Here is a 22,736-nt window from a genome sequence, read left to right as displayed (position 1 = left end):
GCCCACTCACATATATTCCAAAACAAAAATGAAGATTTATCCATGTATCAAAGTCAACGCACATTACAAGTCAAAAATCTTGTCTTTTTGCTATAGGTTAGAAAAATCTGCTTCTTTTTCTCTTCAGAGCAGATACGTAAGACAGAAAGTGCTGGGCAAGACCCCTAATGTATCGTCAGAGAAACTCCCACCCCCAATGACAAAAAGAACTAATTAAAGGCTTACCTTCTATACAAAGAAAGTCTTCATTTTATCTTTAACCTAAATGACTCATAAATGTCCTCTACTTTAAAACGAATATGATTATTTTAAAGTTTTTGCTATAAAATACACTGAAACAAAGTACACTAGATAATAATCTAGTGAAGATAAAAAAATGGTTTTCACCCACTTCCATTGCCAGATGCCTAATAGGTCTCAACAAGTCTACTGACCCTTCATTTTGAGAAAGGGAAGAAAAGGAGAACAAAATTCCATCCTAAATATGCGAGATACTGATGAGTGGGACAAGTTAGGAGGAAACAAAATAAACACAACATAAACTTGCAGGATTCTCCCCTTACCCCAGTTGTGCTGTGGAGGTTAAGCTGAGGCTTCAGACAGCAAGACAGCACCCCCGGATTCCCCTTCCTAACAGGCAACAGTTCACCACCTTCTTCATAAAGGTAAGGATATATAGAGCTTGGAGGAATATTCTAAAACAAACCCACAAAATTGAAACTGTCATACAAATGTCAAATATTCACCTGCCTTCGATTCTATTTAGGAAAGAAATCTGCTTCCATAAATGTATATGTATCCTCTAGAGGACTTTCAAACTCAAAGAACAAGTCTCCCTTTCTCATTCCCTCAATCAGAATAAAGAGCAGAAAACATTTAGTAGCATTCCAAATAATTTGTGCCAATTTAGATGATTCATGTATTGCTTTCCCAGACTAAATGGTCTATGGCCAGTGCTTTCAAGTCAACAAGGGTGCGGAGAGCAAGACCCGATTACACGTCTGACTCATTGTCTAGCAGTACTCTCAGCCCCGTGGACCATCCCCCACAAAGGCACCACGTCATTTTGAGGTATAAAATCAAGCCGAGTCTACAAATCCCTTTATATAAAAAAAACAAATAAGATGTCATTACATACACACACACACACACTCACACACACACGACCAAAAACATCAGTTCACAGTACTGATTTCTCAAAGAAAAACTTCAATAGTCTTCTTCCCTTAAAAAGCACTGTAACACTAAATTCTTAAAATAAGAAAATGCATATAAAACACTATCGGGGGCACCTGGGTGGCTCAGTCAATTAAAGCATTAGACTCCTGGTTTCGGCTCAGGGCATGATCTCAGGGTTCCCGGGTTCAAGCCCTACATTGGGCACTGCACCAACAGTGCTGGGATTCTCTGTCTCCCTCTCTCTCTCTGCCCCCCTTCCCTGCTCTCTCTCTCTCTCTCTCTCTCTCTCAAAACTAAATAAATATTTTAAAAAACATACTATAAGATTACATTTTAAATATCTCACATTTATTGTGTTTATATTTGGCATAACATACAATATGGCGCACTATCTTGAAATCTGGTCTTCCAGTAGAAGAGTAGCTCTTTTTACAAGGGCCCTCATTGATTGGGTGTTTCCATTGATGGCTATAATCTTCTCACATTGGCAACATTTTAATTTAAGATCCTGGGCCCACACTGGAGGGGAAAAAAAAGCTATAGATAGTTACACTTAAATAAAATTAAAAGAAGGACCCATTCTTTTGACAACAGAAAAACGCACGCACCTAGCACACAAACCTCTGATTTTATTTCAACCGAAGATGTTACTGTTTTCCTTTCTGTAACATGTATACAACATACATGAATTAAGGAGAAAATATCTTTTGAGCTTACTTTTTTTCCCCCCACATGTTAAACATTTAAACAAAAATAACGTCCTGGGGTGGAGGAGGGGGGAGAAATTCTCTTCTGATGGTCATAAATCTTCCTCTGACACTTTATCAGTAATTATGCCCTCAAATTGAAAGGATTAATGATCTCGGAATGGAAGTGACTATTCAGTTCTGTGGAGGCCACATTCCAAACAAGAATAAGGGGTAATATGAATTCTCCAAGAGCAAAAGAAAGAGCTATTTGACTGCAGAAGTTAAATGACCGAAGATGTATTTCAGACAAGCATGCTACAAAATGATCTCTAAGACTCCAGTTGGGACACCAAAGGAAAGAACGAGACAGAACAAGTGACTGCGGTACTATGTTGCAAAGTACATACCGTGCTTCCCAACCTGTTCATAGGTGTGGGTGCCTCTCCCAGAACTGCTGCCACCAGTACAACAAACGAACCAACGGTTCAGAAAGCACAGAAGTAAACTCAGAAGGCAAGATGGCAGGAAAATGCACATTTACCTAAGGTGGCCAAAAGCACGCACTCGGACCGCGGGATGATTAGAGCTACTTAAATAAAGAAGCAACCAATATACTCTGAAAAGCCCAGTCATGACCCAGTTGATCCCGCACGTGCCAGAGGGGCACAGGGGTGCAGAAGCAGGTGAAGAAAAGGAACTCAGCAGCAAACTAAACCCCAAATTACAGAAACCAAGATAAAAAGCTGTCTACATGTTGATTAAACTCCACAATTTAAAGTCTAACACATTTTTTTTTAACGTTCATTTTGAGAGAGCGAGCGAGCGAGCCGAGGAGGGGCAGAGAGAAAGGGAGAGAGAGAACCCCAAGCAGGCTCCCCACTGTCAGCGCAGAGCCCCACGCAGGGCTCGAACTCACAAACCGTGAGATCATGACCTGAGCCAAAATCGAGAGTCAGACGCTTAACCAACTGAGCCATCCAGGCACCCCTAAAGTCTCTGATTTATTATAGATCACTAGGACATCTAGTAATAAAAGATCTTTTGACAAGTGTCTCAGAACAAATCTGTAGCCTCTTGCCACGATCCTGAATTTACTCTCAACTCCTCTGTGATTTTAAAGAACAAATGCATACAGTATTTACATTTACCTGAAGTTAAAAAGCATACAAAAAGTTGTATTACACAAATGTGATAAAGGCACAGACAAAAATGCATGAGAAAAAGAAAGAATAAAATCAGGACAGTGGTTCCTTGGAGGTAGAGAAAGGCACTGCTGTTAGGGCGCATTACCCTGGATGTTTAACTGCACCACAGAATTGGCAAATATTCCATTTCTCCAGGGTATTGTAGGAAAGTACATATGGGTATTTGTTCTATTATTCCTGATGCTATTGTTTTTATATCTGAAATATTCACATCAACTTTTTTTTTTAATGTTTTTATTCATTTTTCAGACAGAGAGAGACAGAGCATGAGCAGGGGAGGGGCAGAGAGAGAGGGAGACACAGAATCCGAAGCAGGCTCCAGGCTCCGAGCTGTCAGTACAGAGTCTGACGCGGGGCTCGAACTCACAGACTATGAGATCATGACCTGAGCTGAAGTTGGACGCCCAACTGACTGAGCCACCCAGGCGCCCCAGTATCAACTCTTCAAACAAGGAATCAGAAATTTGACCACAGGTGGTTGTAAGACACACAGAGCAGGTCCACACCGCCAAGTATGCACCTACACAAGGAGCTGGTTTCAGGCGGGCAGAAGACCCGCCTCTTCAGAGTTCACAGCCCAAGTGGGTTGATTACAAGGCAAAACCTTCCAGAGGGAAAAGAGACAGTGAAAGCGATAGATTTTATTCTCCTGTCTTTGAATACTAAATCACTCTATCTGTTAACTGTTGAGAGGGAAGAGGGTGCCGCCCGAGGATGCCAGTCAACACCAGCACGCCCTGCCAGTTTAATTTAATGGTATTATTTTGCCTTGCTTTGCAATTACTCCCACATTTCCCAGGGAGAAACTAATGGATTACTAAAAATAAAATGGAGTTTAAGTGAATCACTTAGGATGTTTTGGCTCCCAACGTAAACTGGCTTAAACAAAAAGGAAATGCACTGGCTCAAAGGCCTGGACTTCTGGAGGCCTCGGGGCTTGCTTCTCTGTCCTCCACCCTGTGTGGCTTCTTGCTCAGGCTGCAGCCACAGCAGATCTCATGCCAGCACATAACAACATCCAGAGGAAGAGAGAGAGAGAGCGGCAGGCTCTTCCTCTAGCCCTGTTTTAAGTATGAGACGACTTTTGCCAGAAGTTCCTGGCAGACCTGCCCAGGAATCTCATCTGCCAGGGCAGGATTACTGGGCTGTTCCTGAAACCATCTTTCCCTCCAGGTAACAGCCAACACTGGCTGAGGAGTCACTCGTGGACAAAGCAGGGATGGGACTGCCTCTAATGGGGCCTACCCTGGAGCTCCTACACGGGAGATAAATGGGATGCAGGATACGGATCCAACCCTAATGTCTGCTCTGCTGATATTTACTGGGAACAGCCTGAACAATACTGTGTTCGTCTGAAGATGAAATTAATCACTGTCATTAGGAATTTATATATATGGCTATAGACTCAAAAAGCAGACGACCAAATGAATTGATCCCTTTGACAAAAGTAGATTAAAAAAAAACGTTTCTGTATTTCCACTGCTCCAACTTAAAGACACAAAGTCAACTCATTTTAAAGCAGGTAGGTCATAGGAAGTACAGGATAGAACTTACTATATTCTTGTGTCATGGCTGCAGAAATTTAAACATCATTCACATTAACAATGAATAACCTGAAAAGAAAAGAAAAATATAAAATAGTTAGAAAACAGTTCAAAAACAGGAAAACAACAGCTAAGTGCAAAAGAAATTTCACTAAAATAAAATAGTTGCAAAAAAAAAAGTTTCATCGTTTTTCTGCAAGAGGCAAACCAGCCTTTGCAAGTAGGCAGCTGCATTTAAATTAGAAGTCAGAGAAAACATCTGTAGTATTAGAGTATCTCTCAATATTTTCAAGTTCAAATCATCTGCATCTATCGTCAAACAAGCTAAATACATTTTAATCAACTAATATTGCCTTGGACTGCTATCTGTAAAACTGAAACAAAAACGGAATTATTAAAAGGATCTCAAAACCCATGTAGTCTACCCCTTAGAAAACACTACTCACATCACTGCAAATTAAAGTTAGATAAATCAGCTTCAATTAATTTCTAAATTTCTAAACTCAGAGACATGAGGGAAGAGTTCTCAGAAAAAATACACAAAGTTGATTCAAATATTTGATACTGCGTGTTTGTTAACACTTTGAATATTCAGCATACCACAGAACACTAAAGAAACACACCCACACAACTAGGGACTCTACAACCCTGGAAAGGCTGTGAATATTTGAAAATGAAAGATGAGAACTTTTTCTCTATTCAGACCTCAGGACAAATAACAATACAGCAAAGCACACTCTTAATTAAGAAGAACTTAAAAACATAAAAGTCGATCTCTGCTGTGATGTTTCTTCGGGATGCTGTGCCCTGACAAGGCTGAGGATAGCTACAAATACCATGTCTAAATTCACCTTCCTCAGTGTATGTAAGATTCAGCCATGTTGTTGGCATCTAGTTTGTAGGGAGGAATTTTTTTCTCTACCCTCTCATGTTCAGTTTCTAGAGGCCTGCTAATTAAACTAACAAGGACAAATTAACAGGAGAAAAGGTTTATGTTAATATTTCTACACGCATGGGGAGGTCACAGAAAAAAAGTTAAAACCCAAGGAAGCAGTCTGACTCAGGGGCTTAAATACCATTTTAACAACGGGCAATAAATTGTGGAGAAGTGACTAAACAGGGAAAGGGGGATTGGGCTCCTAAGGATGATAAACTGGAAAGATGACCAGGAAATGTATGGTAGATAGGACTGTTTAGTAAGATTATACAGACTCAAGTTTCTCCAGTGGTAAGAAGGGTTCTCCTCTTCCAGGTACAGAGACGGGATGCACCTTGACAAATGGAAATTTATGCCCCATTGTCAGGGGAACGACAGAAAACTCTTCCTGCATCTGCTATTGCTCAGTTTCCTTCACTCAAAATAATCCTTGCGCCAAAGTAGCATATTTTGGGGTGGCATATTATGATCACCTTCAGGTTCATAGAAATAAAAACACCATTAAAAGAAAAGGTGCAAGGGAATGCCAACTGGTGCAGCCACTCTGTGAAACAGTATGAAGGCTCCTCAGGAAATTGAAAATAGAACTATCCCTATGACACAGCAATTGCACTACTAGGCATGTGTCCAAAGGATATAGGAATGAACCCCAATGTGTATAGCAGTGTTATCAACAGTAGCCAAAGTATGGAAAGAGCCCAAATGTCCATCAATGGATGAATGGATAAAGAAGATGTGGCATATATATACAATGGAGTATTACTCGGCAATCAAAAAGAATGAAATCTTGCCACTTGCAACTACGTGGATGGAACTGGAGGGTATTATGCTAAGTGAAATTAGTCAGAGAAAGACAAATATATGACTTCATTCATGTGGAATTTAAGATACCAAACAGATGAACATAAGGGAAGGGAAACACAAATAATATAAAAACAGGGAGGGGGACAAAACGAAAGAGACTCTTAAATACAGAGAACAGGGGCGCCTGGGTGGCTCATTCGGTTAAGCATCCAAACTTGGCTCAGGTCATGATCTTAGGGTTCATGAGTTCGAGCCCTGCATCAGGCTCTGTTGCTGACAGCTCAGGGCCTGGAGCCTGCTTCAGATTCTGTGCCTCCCTTTCTCTCTGCCCCTCCCCCACTCATGCTCTGTCTTTCTCTGTCCCTCAAAAGTAAATAAACATTGAAAAATGTTTTAAACAAATACAGAGAACAAACTGAGGGTTGCTGGAGGGGTTGTGGGTGGGGGGGATAAGCTAAATGGGCAAGGAGCATTGAAGGGGGCACTTGGGTGTTTTATGTAGGTGATGGATTTATGTTGGATGAGCACTGGGTGTTTTATGTAGGTGATGAATCACTGAATTCTATTCCTGAAATTATTGCACTATAAGCTAAGTAATATGGATGTAAATTTAAAAAAATAAGAAAACTAAACAAACAAACAAACATAAATAAATAAATAAATAAATAAATAAATAAAATATTAAAAATTTAAATAAAAACAGAGAACACTGAAAAGAAAAAAAAAAAGAAACACAAGGAGGACAGAATTTCTGGCTGGTCTTGGAATAGGGGTAGAGAGAAGGGAGATAAGGAGACAGAAAGAAAGAAGTGGATATACCCTAAGTTGACCCTTCAATGATCCATACCCTTATATAATCTATACACAGAATAAAAGTCATGTGAGCAGCTTAGAAACACAATTTGGAAGGTGCCCTTTGGACAACAATAATGACATTTTAAAAGCTAACTAGGGCTCTTAAAACACTGTTGAATAGGGGCGCCTGGGTGGCTCAGCCGGTTACGCGTCCAACTTCGGCTCAGGTCACGATCTCACGGTCCATGAGTTCGAGCCCCGCGTCGGGCTCTGGGCTGACAGTTCAGAGCCTGGAGCCTGCTTCCGATTCTGTGTCTCCCTCCCTCTCTGCCCCTCCCCCGTTCATGCTCTGTCTCTCTCTGTCTCAAAAATAAATAAACGTTTAAAAAAAAAAAAAAACTTAAAAAAAAAAACAAAACACTGTTGAATAGATTTGTTTCCAGTACAATTTCTTCCAGTTTTTGAAACTGAAGAAGCAAACCTGACAGATGAAATAGTCTTGACTTTCTAAGTCTGCATACTTCAAACAGTTTCTGTATCTTGACTTCATCTTACCCATCTATACTATGTCTAAAACTTAGATACTTAACATCCCAGGGATGAGAGGAAGCCATTAACTTACCAGGGTTGTGCCCAAATATATTGGGAAAGGGAGAGAATACATAATTGCCATAGACAACAAGACCATGGGCACATTATAAGGATTCACATTCTCTTTGTATGGGCTTGTATCATGAGTGAAATAAAGAGCAAAGGAGTAAAGAAAAAAAATAAATGAAAGAAAAAAAATAAATGAAAAAAAAGTGAAACCCATTCACTGTACTGCATTTACTGCATAATTGATAAGTGTGAGAAACTGCACTAGACGCTGGAAATGCGAAGATAATGTTCCCATCTTTAAGGAGCTCACAAGCCTTAATACATAGGAAGCTGACAAGCCTGGGCGTCAATAACTTAAATTAAATGTTATAACAGTTACACAATATTCACAAGTGCTATGGAGCTAGAGATTCACAGGAATTATCATGGAGGAGGAGTGGGGAGAAAGGGTGAGGAAAGGAAGTCTTTCCACAGCAGGTAAGAACGGAAATGGGTTTTGAATGATTAAAGATGGTCAAGGGAGGAAGAGGAGAACGGCATCATTCTAGGTAGAGAGAGAGTGTGTGCAAAGGCACCAAGGAGTACAAGAAATCTATGGCAGCCAGAACATCTGTAATACAAGGAATAGAGAAGGAGTGACAGGTCTCCAAATATACATGTGTGTCTACTTTTGACATTTGTAACCATGGTAACGCTTCCCAAAATCAAGAAAGTAAATAATTAAAATCAACCAGTATGTGGGGGTAATTCAAAATTAAATACAATCAGTGACAAATGGCCTGCATTACAAATGCACAACATAACCACTTACAGGAATGCAGAGGAAAAGAACTAACCTAGCATCTTTGGAGACCACTATCTTGACTATATACTCTGAGGCTAGAGACAAAACAAAGAAAGGAAGAAGAAAGGCCAGAATGAACTCTCTGATGTTGAACTCAAATCAGAGATGAGTTTTCATACATATTTCAGTAGATAATAGATATAGATAGATGTACACTGGTGTTGAACTCAAATCAGAGATATCATGCTTTCTAATATATGTATGTATTTTGTAGGTGATAGATGGATACAAGCATACCTTGGAGAGACTGCAGATTCAGTTCCAGACCACCACAATAAAGTGAATATTGCAATACAAGTCAAATGATTTTTTTGGTTTCCCGGCACATATAAAGTTACGTTTATACTACACTGTAGTCTATTAAAATAGTGTGCAATTGCATTATATGTAAAAAAAAAATGTACATACATTAATTAAAAAATACTTTATTGAAAAATGCTAACTACCATTTCAGCTTTCAGCAAGTTGTAATCTTTTTGCTAGTGCAGGGTCTTGCCTCAATGTTGATGGCTGCTTACTGACCAGGATGGTGACTGCTGAAGCTTGGGGGACTGTGACAATTTCTTAAAATAAGACAACAATGAAGTTTGCTGCATTGATAGACTCTTCCTTTCATGAATAATTTCTCTATAGCACATGTGCTGTTTAATAGCATTTTAGCAACAGCAGAACATCTTTCAAAACTGGAGTTATTCAGGGGCACCTGGGTGGCTCAGTCAGTTGAGCATCCAACTTTAGCCAGCTCGCTGCTGTCAGCACAGAGCCCACTTCAGAACCTCTGTCCCCCTCTCTCTGTCCCTTCCCCGATTATGCACATTCTCTCTCAAAAATAAACATTAGAAAAAAAAATTCAAGTTATGCTCTCAGACCCAGCTGCTGCTTTATCAACTAAGTTTAATCCTAAATGCTTTGCTGTCATTTCAACAGTCTTCACAGCATCTTCACCAGAAGTAGATTCCATCTCATGAAACCACTTTCTTTGCTCATCCATAAGAAGCAACTCCTCATCCATTGAAGTTTTATTCTGAGATTAAGCAATTCAGTCCCACCTTTAGGCTCCACTTCGAATTCTAATTCTCTTGCTATTTCCACCACATCTGCAGTGACTTCTTCCACTGAAGTCTCGAACCTTTCAAAGTCATCCACAAGGGTTGGAATCCACTTCCAACATCCTATTAATGTTGATATTCTGATAATGTCCTCTTCCCATGAATCACGAATATTCTTAATGCTATCTAGAATGGTTAAATCCTTTCCAAAAGGTTTTCAATTTACTTTGTTCAGATCCATCAGAGGAATCACTATCTATGGCAACTATGGCCTTATGAAATATATTTCTTAAATAATAAGACTTGAAAGTCACAATTACTCCTCGACCCATAGACTGCAGAATGCATGTTGGGTCAGCAGACCTGAAACCAACATTAACCTGATTGTACATTTCCAGGTTTGTACTCTCAATGAGCAGTAATATTCTGAAAGGAAACTTTTTCTCTAAGCAGGTTTCATCAGTGGGCTTAAAATACTCTGTAAACCATGTGGTAAACAGATATGCTATTATCTAGGCTTTGTTGTTCCATTTAGAGCACATGGGCAGAGTAAATTTAGCATCATTCTGAAGGGCCCTAGGATTTTCACAATGGTCCACGAGCACTGGCGTCCAATGAAAGTCACCAGTTGTCTTAGCCCTTACCAAGAGAGTCAGCCTGGCCTTTGAAGCTTTGAGGCCAGGCACTGACTTTTCTTCTGTAGCTATGAAAGTCCCAGATGGCATCTTCTTCCAATAGAAGGGTGTTGAGTCTACATGGAAAATGTGTTGCTAAGTGTTGTCACCTTCCTTAATCATCTTAGCTGGATCTCTGTGAGAACTTGCTACAGCCTCTACATCAGCACTTGCTGCCTCACCTTGCACTTTTATGTTAAGATGGTTTCTTTTCTTAAATCTTATGAACCCATTTCTGGAAGCTTCAATCTTTTTTTCTTCTGCAGCTTCTTCACCTCTCTCAGCCTTCACAGAATTGATGGGTCAGGGCCTTGCTCTGGATTAGGCTTTGACTTAAGGGAATGCTGTGGCTGGTTTGATTTTCTTCTGTGCAGACCACTAGAACTTTCTCCATATCAACAATAAGGCTGTTTCACTTTCTTATCATTCGTGTGTTCACTGGAGCAGCACTTTTCATTTCCTTCAAGAACTTTTCCTTTGCAGTCACAACTTGGCTTTCCGGCACAGGGTGCCTAGTTTTCTGCCTATCTTGGCTTTCCACAGGTCTTCCTAAGTTTAATCTTTCTAGCTTTTCATTTGAAGCAAGAGACACATGACTCTTTTTTTCACTCCAATGCTTAGAGGCCACTGTAGGTTATTAATTAGCCTAATTTCAAACCGTTGTGTCTCAGGGAAGGGAGGCCAGAGGAGAGGGAAAGAGATAGGTGTGGGCTGGTCAGTAACAGTCAGAACACACACAACCCTCACCAGTTAAGTTCACCATCTCATGGGCAGGATTCATGAGGCCCAAAACAATTACAACGGTTACACTTACAAAGATCACTGGTCACAGATCACCATAACAAATATAATAGTAATGGAACAGTATGAAATATTGTGGGAATTACCAAAATGTGACACGGAGATACTAAATGAGCCCATGCTGTTGGAAAATGGAGCCAAAAGAGTTGCTGGACACAGAACTGTCACAAATCTTCAATTTATAAAAAAAAAACACACTACCTTGCGAAGTGCAATAAAGCGAAATGCAATGAAAAGAAGTATGCTTGCAGTGTTGTTTTAATACATTACTACCATGATTTATTTTGTAGCGCAACCTGTCCCAGATCTGGCCAGAGCAAACCCCCTCCAAGATGGCTTCTGGGTCATTTTCACATCATTCTCTGAGCTTTTCCTTGCTTTCTGAAAATAGATGTTTCAGTCTCATTTTTTTACTTTCTTACCCTGGAAAGAACCACGGAGTCCTGGTTCCTTTTATTAGAAAGTGATATTTAGAAATCAAAATCCAAGCGCTAGAGGTGTTCATTGCCATTGGGTACTACTCTGAGGCACTCTCAGTGATAGCGTTAGCGAATATACATGTATATGTACTCATACATACCTAAACACTCACACATTTTATCTACATCTGTAGAACTTTTCAAGGAATAAGACAAGGTGATTATCAAGTTTACATGAAAAGTCAAAGGCTCGAGAAGAATCAAGATACTTCATAAGAAGAAGATGATAGTGAGGCACTTGCCCTACCAACTATCAATTCCAACACAGCAGGAATTGTAGATTAACAGAGAAAGGTTGAATTATTTAATAATGGTACTTGCACATGTGTTTATTCATGTGTGTGGGGGGGAATTAAACTGAATCTCTATAGAGATTTCCACCATCTATAGAAAAATCAATTGTAATTTAACTGAAGACTTGCATATAAAAGGCAGGATTATAAAACTTTTAGTAGCCAGTAAAAGAATATTTTATGGCTTCAGAACAGGTTAGCAACATAAAAAAGAAAAGCCATAAAAATAATTTCATTCTACATTAAAATAAAAAACGTCTGTTCATTAAAAGTCACCATAAAAAAAAGCTAAACCACAAATCAGAAGATGTATAACCAACAAAATAATACAGTATCTAGAATACATCTTTTATGAATGTCTAAGAAAGACAATCCTAGAGAAAAATGGATGAAAGTTATAAAAGAAAATATAAAAGCTTCTTAAACACATAAAATAATACTTAATTTCTCTAGTAATTAGGGAAACACAAATAAAAAGCACATTTACACACCCACAGCTTGACTAAATTTAACAAGTCAGACAATGTCAAATGTGTGGCACAGGTGTGGGGCAGTGCAAACATTCCAACTCCCAGATGGGAGTCATGCATTGGTACAATCACTTTGGAAAACAGTCAAGCATGGGTATATCTTACCGACCAATAATTCTACTCCCAAATTTAAGGTCACCAGGGGAACTGCCACCCAGAGATGAATACAACCGTTCATAACCACAGAAAAGTGCAAACAATCCAAATTCCAACAGGAAAATGAAATGTCATTTTTGCAGCAAAATCAGTGAACTCTGAGGCTAAATGCATGAATGTGGAAAAATTCAAGGGGAAAACCTCCCTAAATACTTTTACAAAAAGGAATCACATACAAAATGTTAACGAATTAGATTACAAGCTCACCAAAGGCTGGGTCAGTGCTACTTAATAGTCATTAAAAGCCTCCTATAGTTTTATGCTCAGTACTGTGGATATTTCCAAGACATAGACCATTAAGTCCTCCAAGAGACCATAATATAATTCTCTACAGCTTTGAACACAATACTGAGCCCATGGCAAACATTAGATTAAACAAAACAAAAAACTGTAGATCTCGTTTATTACTTAATGAAGAGGATACTTAATTTCCCAAAGTGCTATTAAAACACTTGAGAGGGGCACCTGGGTGGATCGGTTGGTTAAGCGTCCGACGCCAGTTCAAGTCATGATCTTGTGGTTTGTGAGTTCGAGCCCCGCATCGGGCTCTGGGCCTACAGCTCAGAGCCTGGAGCCTGATTCAGATTCTGTGTCTCCCTCTCTCTCTACCCCTTCCCCGTTCACAGTCTGTGTCTCTCTCTCTCTCTCTCAAAAATAAGTAAACATTAAAAAAAATTTTTTTAATAAATAAAATAAAATAAAACAAAATAAAATAAGATACTTGAGAAGGCATCATCCACACTATAGTTTTTCAAAAGAAAAAAATATATATATTTAAAGAAAAGAAAAAAAAAGCCATTCTGTTAGTCAACTACCAAAACAGATGAGATCCCTTCTCTCTGGTTCATCCCAATTAGACCCAATTTGATTCATTTAAAAAAATATATTATGGCAGTATAACTTTCTACCCCCAAGTAAACAACTTTTCAAATCAATACTATGAAATTAAAAACAAAACATTTGTACTAACACAATCGCTCAGTTATAGCATTGAACCTCTAACAGTGATCGACACTGTGTCACCCACCATTTGCTAAGCTAAGCTGGCTGGGAGGTTCAAGTGAGGTGCACCCCTCGTAACCACCCTCAAAGCAAAAGTTTCTTTACACGGTACGGCTAACAGATGTTAACAATGTGGAAAAATTACATATTTCAATTTGGCACCAACGATATATTCTTCTTGATTTTAAACATTTCAGGGGCACCTGGGTGGCTCAGTCGGTTAAGCATCTGACTGCAGCTCAGGTCATGATCTCACGGATCGTGAGTTCGAGCCCTGCATCGCGCTCTGTGCCGACAGTTTGGAGCCTAGAGCCTGCTTTGGATTCTGCCTCCTCTCTCTCTCTCTCTCTCTCTCTCTCTCTCTCTCTCTCTGCCCCTCCCCCACTTGCACTCTGTCTCTCTCTCAAAAATAAGTAAACATTAAAAAAAATTTAATGTTTTAAATAGTGTTCGGAACAGAATATTACAGCCCATATTTTACATGGGTAGGAATTGTACTAACATCTATAAAACAGATTGTAAGTTACATAGAGACATCAAGTGACAGTTCTACCCAATTCACCTCTAACTCATTCTGTTTGCCTTCTAACAGCATTATTTTAAAAAGAGCAATTCCACAGCCCAGAGAAGAGATTTCTATTTTAAGCAGAGGTAATAATCTTTACTTATGTACAAAGCAAGTATACCGATTAACAGAAAAAACAAACCACAATGGCACACACTAGAAGTATGCTGGGGAAACAATTAGTTTTCATTCTCAAGGGTATGCACTCAGTATTATCAGTCTACCAGTCACTAAATTTATTAAGCCATAATTTTGCTACACGAATTCTCCATTCTTTCCTTTAGAGAACAGAGAATAATCAGAAGGCAATGTTTGCTTTCCTCTCTACAGTAACAACTGTGCATTTGGCCTGAATTCTAAATAACCAGGTTCTTTTGAAACTCAGCCAATGTACAGATCTTTTCACTAAAAATAAGTGTGAAGGAAACAGGCTCAAATCATAAATGTCATATTTATAACTACTCAAAATGCGAGAGAACAGCCTTCTCAGATAATTTGGATAAACATGCACAGACCTCACCATCACCATACATGCTCTACGGTCACTAAAAACAGAATTGTTAACAACTTGAAGCATAAATATACAATTGGATGTTTAATGACATCAGCATTGGTGGCCTAAAAATCTACTGACATGGTATTTAACCCATCACGCAGTGTCTTTCTACACTGGTGAAGCCTACATTAGGTGTGACAGTTTTATATGGTAACTTGGCTAGACTAGAGTACGCAGTCATTTAATCAAACGCTAATTTAGGTGGTGTTGTGAAGGAATTTTGCAGATGTGATTAACAGCTATAACAATCAGTTGACTTTAAGTAAAAGAGATGACCCCTGATAATGTGGGAAGGCCTCATCAAATCTGTTGAAGGCTTTCATCCCCAACACTGAAGTTTCCTAAAGAGGAAGGAATTCCTCGAACAGTCAGCATTAACTTCTGCCTAAGTTTCCAGACCCGCCTTACAAATTTCAGACACAGAGCCCCACAAATGCATGAGCCGCTTGTCTACAGTACACCTAAACGTCCATCTCTGGATGAGTGGATAAATAAGCTGCGGTCTGTATATACAACGGACTATTATTCAGCCATACAAAGAGAGAAAATCCTACCATGTGCCACAACACGGATGGACCCTGAAGGCATTATGCCAACTAAAATAAGTCAGGCAGAGAACAACAAAAACAAATACCGTGTGATCTCGCTTATATGTGAAATCTAAAACAAAACAAAACAGAAAACAAAATCCAAACTCAGAGAAAAAGAGGTCAGACTTGTGGTTATCAGAGGCAGACGGTAGGGGGAAAGAGAATTGGAGGAAAGTGGTCAAAAGGTACAATCTTCCAGTGGCAAGACACGTAAGTACTGGGGATGAAATGTACAGCATGATGATTAGCAGCCAGCTAATACTGCTGTATGATATGTAGGGAGGTTGTTGTTCAGAGAGTAAATCCTAAAAATTCTCATCACAAGGCAAATATTTTTTTCTTTTCTTTTTACCGTTATCTCTATGAGAAAGTGGGCATTAGCTAACCTGTTATCAGAATCATTTCACAACCATTGTGCTGTAGGCCTTAAACTTATACAGTGATGTATGTCAATTATTTCTCAACAAAACTGGGGAAAAATATATATTTTATACACACAAACACACATATGTATGTATGTGTGTATTCCTATTGATTCTGTTTCTCTAGAGAGTCTTGACTGATACACTAGGCAAAATGAGAATCCCACTATGAGTTTCAATGGTTTGGGTCACACAAAGAAAGAAACACCTTAATTTAACTCAGTTTACCTGGGAAAACGAAGGCATCACTAGCCTACCCCAAAAGACCACCCCTAGTGACTGAGACACTCCCCGACCAACTTGAAATAAAAGCAGACTGTGAGCAGGGCACCAGAGTATCAGTATGACAGAGTGCTGTGGGAAGAACAGGGGAACAGGACTTCTGACTTGGGGTCTGGGGAAGGCGGAGGGGGGCTGGGAGGGAAGTGGGCAAAACAGAGAAGACAACAGGGCGGCAGAGCTGTGAAGGTTAGCACTTCATCAGCTGACCTTTTAAATTCAGCTAGCAGTATTTCAGGACTTACTAGGTCCGAGGTGTTTGACCTCGACTATCCCATCTAACTCCTCACCACATTAAGCGGCAGATACGACTATTATCCACAATTCTCAGGAGGGCCGGGGAAACGAAGGATACAATTCTGTAAGGTGACACGGCTACTAAGTGCTATTGGATCCCAGTTTTGAACACAGGCTCTAAGTCGAGCTACTGGGCTGTATGTTTCCCTAGTAGTATTTCCCAGGCAGAACAACAGGGCAAAAACATTCCAAGCCAAAGAACCTTTAGCAATTTAGCATTTCGCATTTCGCAATGCCATAGGCATTTATCAAAAGTAAATGGCAAGCTACATTTGAGATCGGTACACAGACGGGATTGAGGGGGAACAGAAATAGAGAGGCAAAACTGTATAAAAAGAAAAGATTTCTGGTTCAAAACTGCTAATAACTCACAAATTTACCTTCTGGCCTTCCTCCTATCTCAAATTTTATAAGAAATGTAAAAATACAAATAAATTCACAGAAATACAGGAAATCCCAGGACAGATGGCACTGGCAGACCAGAGTAGTGACAAGTTCTGAGAAACAGAAAGCACACTGAAACAGACTGAAAATGAAATTCAACAGAACTGAAAGACCCCTTCAAAGTAAGAGGATCAGGGCACCTGGGTAGCTCAGCTGGTTGAGCATCTGACTCTTGATTTCAGCTCAGGTCACGATTTCATGGTTGTAAGGTCCAGCCCCACGTCATGGAGCCTGCTTAAGATTCTCTTTCTCCTTGGGGCGCCTGGGTGGCGCAGTCGGTTAAGCGTCCGACTTCAGCCAGGTCACGATCTCGTGGTCCGTGAGTTCAAGCCCCGCGTCAGGCCCTGGGCTGATGGCTCAGAGCCTGGAGCCTGTTTCCGATTCTGTGTCTCCCTCTCTCTCTGCCCCCCCCCCCCCCGTTCATGCTCTGTCTCTCTCTGTCCCAAAAATAAATAAACGTTGAAAATTTAAAAAAATTAAAAAAAAAAAGATTCTCTTTCTCCCTCTCCCTCTGCTCCTCCTCTGCTCATACTCACACTCTCTCTACAAAAGAAGGAAGAGGAGGAAGAGGGAGGAGAAGGGAGAGGGGAGGAGGAAGAAGGAAGAACGAAGAAGGGGATGAACCTTCAAATATACTTTCCTAGCAGACTCTAGGAAAACCCAACAAACAGGTGTCAGCAGAAATACACCTTGGATGTTGAGGCAGTTAATTAAAGAACATGACACCTGCATGGGTCCCTTCTCTAGAAGAAATGTATTGGGTGGTATTAGCCCCAGATTAAAGCCACGAGGAATACCCACAGTGATCCTTTGGACAAGAGAATTCAGACAATGTTCCAAATAACTTATAATGGAGTTTCCCTGCACTCTGAAGACAAATAACTCACACATCTTATGGGGAACTCACCCATATGGCTTGCCCACCGGCCATGGCTCCTGTAAATCAGAGCACAGCACTACCAGGGAAATAGAACCTGTAGGACAATGCTGAAGTCAACCTTTTGGTTCTATCGTTTACTACATATAAATCTCTGATAAACAATCAAGGGGGTTTAAAACATGACACCCCAAAACATGCTGATTTGGTATACTGACTTTTTTGAGCTAAAGATACATCTTAAAAACAAGTCCATGCTGACCTCCCCCTTTTCTTCCTGAAAACAGGAGATAAAACTCCCATATGAAAACTCCCATTCCTGCTCCCAGAGGAAAAACAACATTCTGAGTACCAGAAACAGAGAGTCGAAGCTAAGAAGAATCTGTACGAACAAATTCTTTTTAAATAAAGCCTACCACCTTACGTTAGCTTCCCCATACATTTTAGTGTCTTTTCCACAATCACTACTCTTCATTCAACCTAATATTATAAACACTTAGGCCCCAACGGTTCCTTGGGTCTTCATTTTCCTGCTAAAGCTCCCATGTACATGTTTAAAAAAATTTTTATGCTTTTCCAATCTGTCTTATGTCAACTTAAAATTCTCAGGCCCAGCCAGAGACCCTAAGAGGGTAGAGGAAAAGCTTAACTCCCCAATATAATCACTATCCATTCCAGAACATTCAGCAACATGGAAAAGAAGGATCAAATTCAAGAATGCCAATGAAAAGAAGACTTAAAATGAAAAAACAAAGAACATGTTTCTACAAAGATGATAAATTTCCTCGAGAAATTCAAGGAAATAGGACATCCACACACACAAAAAGAGATTCTACACCCTGGATCCATCGCCAGTGGACATCCTGGGTTCTGTCCATTATCCTCTTCCGTTGGCTTCCTCCCTTCTGCCTATAAACAAGTCCAAATCTGCCTTCATTCACAAAAAAGCTTTTCCCTTGACCCAGATCCCTCTCCAAAATAAAGAAGCAATGAGGTAAGAAGGTGTCAATGACGATTTGGAAGTTCCTCACTTGAATATCTGGGTAGATGGTTCTCCCGTTAGAGGAACAGATACAGAAAGGAAGAATGGGAGACAGACAGGGGAGTGCTTGATAATAACACAGAGCTCATAAAGCGCCTTTACAAAAAGAGCTTATAAACTAGGAGCCTATATACTGAACTTGGTCCACGGACATGTTTTTTTTGGCCAACGCAGTGTTTTAAAAAAATTCAGCCCATCCTTTAAATTTCAGACAGTTTAACAAGCAAATCCTCATTTACACTTTTCTTCAAAAACTAGAAGACCAGGGAACCTTGAGCCCATATTCCCACATGGCACCAAATGGCCAGAGCCAAACAGCCTGCATGGGGCCTGTGATCTCCCCTCCCCACTGTCCCCAATTCTGTCTTCCTGACCCTGGGCCTATGTCAAGGGCTATTTATCACTCCACTTACTCTGCTGTTTTTCTTAGTGTAGAAAAATATTTTTTCTTACCCTGAGGACTGCTTTTACTCATTGACATTGTTGGCCAGGCACTTAAGCTTGCAAACCTGCTGAAAGAAACAGAGTCAAGAAAGGGGTTGAAAATATGGGTCTCTGGCTGTTCGCCAGAGACAGGGCTTGAAGTGTGGCTTGAGGTGGGTTTGAAATAGGTTAAATGGAAGAGGGTTGAGCTCACAAAAAGGAATGTATAAGAGAAGACAGCAACTATGGATGAAAACTCTAGGAAATCCCACAATTCAAAACAGTAAAAGAAAGGTAACAGGAAGTGAAAGGTAAGTTCAGGAAGTAAGACATTCAAGAAGGCTTTAAGTATGTGGATGGTGCAGAGATAACAACAAAAATTCACTCAGTCGAGACACTAGCACTGCAGAGATCAAAGTCCCTGTAAGCTAATTTAATCAATAGCAAAACCAACCAACAACATCAATCAAAATCAACTTACACTGCCCGGGAAACTAGGCTACTTACCAACTGGTTAAGGCAGAAACAGAAGGATGTGTCTCTGAATTACTGAAAGTGGAAATACTAGAAACAAGTTCTCAAAAGCCATTTTTCATCGACCAGTTACTACAGCGTATCTAAATCACTTAACTTTTATCTTCCCTGTTAAAAGCATTTCAAAATAAAAAGCAAAGGCAGAAAAAAAATATTTGGCACAATTCAACAGCAAAATTTTCCTCGAATTGTTACATGTAAGAGAGTAACTTGTACTACTACTACAGTGAAACTAGTCAGCACAGAAAAAAAGTTACTAGGTTTTCCTGCAAATTTCTATGTAACAAGGAGAGAAGAAGTCCATTTAACATTAGAAGATTTGTAAGAATTTAAAGCATCACACTGGCAAAGCCACCAGACTAGTGGGAATGTCTCTGCACATATGGTTTAAAAAGATGACGATTTGGAAATTCTACAGTCTAAGATAGGTATCTCTGTTACATCTTTTGTAAGACTGATAAATGAGATATAAAACATGGATACAAATTTAAAAAAATACAAACTCAAAATTAAACTTTACAGGTGGAAATGCTCACCCTCATTAACAATAAAGAAATATGCATTAAAGCAAAAATGAAGTAGTCATCATTTTCTAACTATCAAATTACCTAAGTAATCTTCTGTATACTTATAACTATTAAATTAGCGAAGGGGAGCAGAGTATGTGACCCCGAAATATGCCATTTTGCCATGTGGGTTATTTTGAGCTGAAACCAATCAAAGCCTACAGACTCAGGGAGAGTTGGTTGTTTTCCCCCCTCCCCCTTAACTACCTAAAAGAATTTCAATAGAGGGTCTGTACTAGGAAGGGAGCCAATAGCAAACATAACATTTTATATCAGAAAGACTTATCTGCATGGCCCGGCAAACATTTGCTCTTCTCATCTTCCTGGAATCTGTTTTCCCTAGCTGGGGACTCTAGACCCCTGTTCCCTTCTCCTTAGCCCTGAAGAATGGAATATAAGTCCCAATTCCCTGACTGCCAAGGAGCCTCTCATATATTTAGGGCTCTAAAATTAAATTTGTTTTTCTCCTGTTCATCTGTCTTATGTCAATTTAATTATTAGACTAGCCAAAGAACCTAGAAGGAAAGAAGGGAAAATTTTCCTCCCCTGCAGTTTTGGCGCCCAAAGTGGGGCTCTCCACTAGGGCTTACACACTCTGGGGTTGCTGAAGCTGAGAATCCTGGGACCTCTGACAGGAGCCAGCAGAAGGTAAGAATGCTTATCACACACACTCGTCTCCTGGGTCTCTACCTGCAGGGTCATGTGGAACTGAGAGTAGTAGGAGTCTTTTTCTTTTTCTAAATTCAGATCAGCAGGAGAAAATACTAATTCTGTGTGAATTAGTTCCTTGGGTATAGCAACTCCAGTAATGACTTTTTATGAGTACTCTTGTTTTCTATTGATCCCCTTCCTTTCAAAGATGATCACTGGTTTCTTTTGTCTCTGTCTTCTGCACCGTTTGTCATAAGGAGAAAATCCATAAGGCAGAATGCAGGCACAGATCCTGTAAGCCTGTCGTTCAAGGCAGCCTCACAGACTGATGAGTTCACAGTTCTCATCAGACTAGGGTCTGTTTAGACAAACCTTGCTCTGAGTGCCCTATGTAAAAACCAGCTGAGGTTTTCTTTTTGTCTTGCTCCATGCCCTGAGAGCTTGTCTCTGTGACCAGTGAGAATGTTCTCTCTGGTCTCCACCATCCAGAAGGTATAGGTACCGATGTGCATCTGGGGGCTAGTCAAACACACCGGGATTCCAAGACACAAAGTCACAAACAGCATCCTCTTTGTCCAGTGATGCCAGCTCTCAGGAGTTTGACATAAGGGGTCCTAGTCCATACGGGGCCTTTGCCTTCTCAACGTTCATGGTCTTGTTAGTGCTGGAAAAGTCCCATTCTGGTAGTGCCTACCCTGTGCCACAGATTCCCATGTCTCATTTCTTCCACTATACCATTTTTACTGCCTGGGAAAAAGAAGGTCTTCCCTTTCCTAGGCTAACTCTGGGAAAGAACTCTGCTAAGTGCTGCATCTCTCTCTCTCTTTCTTAAGTTCATTCATCTATTCTGAAAGAGAGTGAGAGAACACGTGTGTCTGTGTGCACATGCCTGTGCATGCGTGGGAGGGGCAGAGAGAGAGAGAGCAGAGAGAGAGAATCCCAAATAGGCTCCGAAATGCCACGCTGGCGCAGAGTACGATGTAGGGCTTTATCTCACGAACCGTGAGAGCACGACCTGAGCTGAAATCAAGAGTCAGACCCGGAACTGACTAAGCCACCCCAGGAACCCCAAGGGCTGCATCTTTTGCACCCTCTTTTGGGACACCTCTTGCTTCCATGGTTAAGCCATAAAAAGGCATATTAGTTTGTGTCACTACAGAGATGAATGTAAGACCCTACTCATCAATGGCCAGATGATGGATCCTTTGAACTGGCTATATTTGATAGGAAAAAAAAAAAAAATTAGAGCACTCTCACCCTCAACAATTGTCTTACGAGTACCTACGGAAAGACACAATTAAAAAGAGAACACAAAGGAATACAATGGCTAACTTCAGAGTCTGCCTTAATTAGATGAAAGAACAGAAATGAGACTCAGAACGAAAACTAACATTCACAACATCCAACATAAATCCTTTCTTAAAATCCAGCCCCATCTCCTCAGCAAATTCCCTTAGCTCCAAAACCCCTCCACCCTCTTTAGAAAAATCCCTTGAATACCTGGTTGCTGGTTTTGGCTTCTCTTCCCCTGCAAGATGTACAAAGAGCACGCCAGCCTAATCTCTAGGCCCAGAGTATACAGGTTACTCAGGGGAACGATGGAAGCCAGGAAGTGAATTTAGCAGAAGCACCCAGACTACAGTGAGGCTTGCTTTGCTGGGCTCTATAATTAAGTTCTACAGGTTTCAGGCCTTTCTAGGTAATGTCCCTTGGGGATCTATCCTAGGCTCCCCCAACCCAAAGAATTCATGTCCCACACACAGCAACATCTTCTGAGTCATAAAGCCTATCTAGCTCTACTCTCAGAAGATCCTATCGAACTTAAAGGGAAATTAAGGTGAATGGCCACTCACAGCTCCACTCACAAGGACCTTGTTTAGCTGCTAAGAAGTATTCTTCCCACCCATGA

At 40.3% G+C, this 22,736-nt stretch overlaps 1 protein-coding gene across 26 annotated transcripts in view; it reads right to left on the bottom strand.

Moving 5' to 3' along the window:
- SIPA1L1 (signal induced proliferation associated 1 like 1) overlaps positions 1–22,736 on the bottom strand; it is a 363,206-nt gene that overhangs the window by 180,031 nt on the left and 160,439 nt on the right. For all 26 annotated transcript variants that reach the window (XM_053224633.1, XM_053224634.1, XM_053224635.1 and 23 more), the window contains one exon: positions 4,628–4,686. The gene's annotated coding sequence lies outside the window, so the exon portion shown is untranslated. The remainder of the gene's footprint in view (positions 1–4,627; positions 4,687–22,736) is intronic.

This window comes from Acinonyx jubatus, chromosome B3 (assembly GCF_027475565.1).
Source record: "Acinonyx jubatus isolate Ajub_Pintada_27869175 chromosome B3, VMU_Ajub_asm_v1.0, whole genome shotgun sequence".
NCBI classification, from domain to species: Eukaryota; Metazoa; Chordata; class Mammalia; order Carnivora; family Felidae; genus Acinonyx; species Acinonyx jubatus.
Note: the sequence above shows the minus strand (reverse complement) of the source record. Positions and strands in the feature narration are given on the sequence as shown.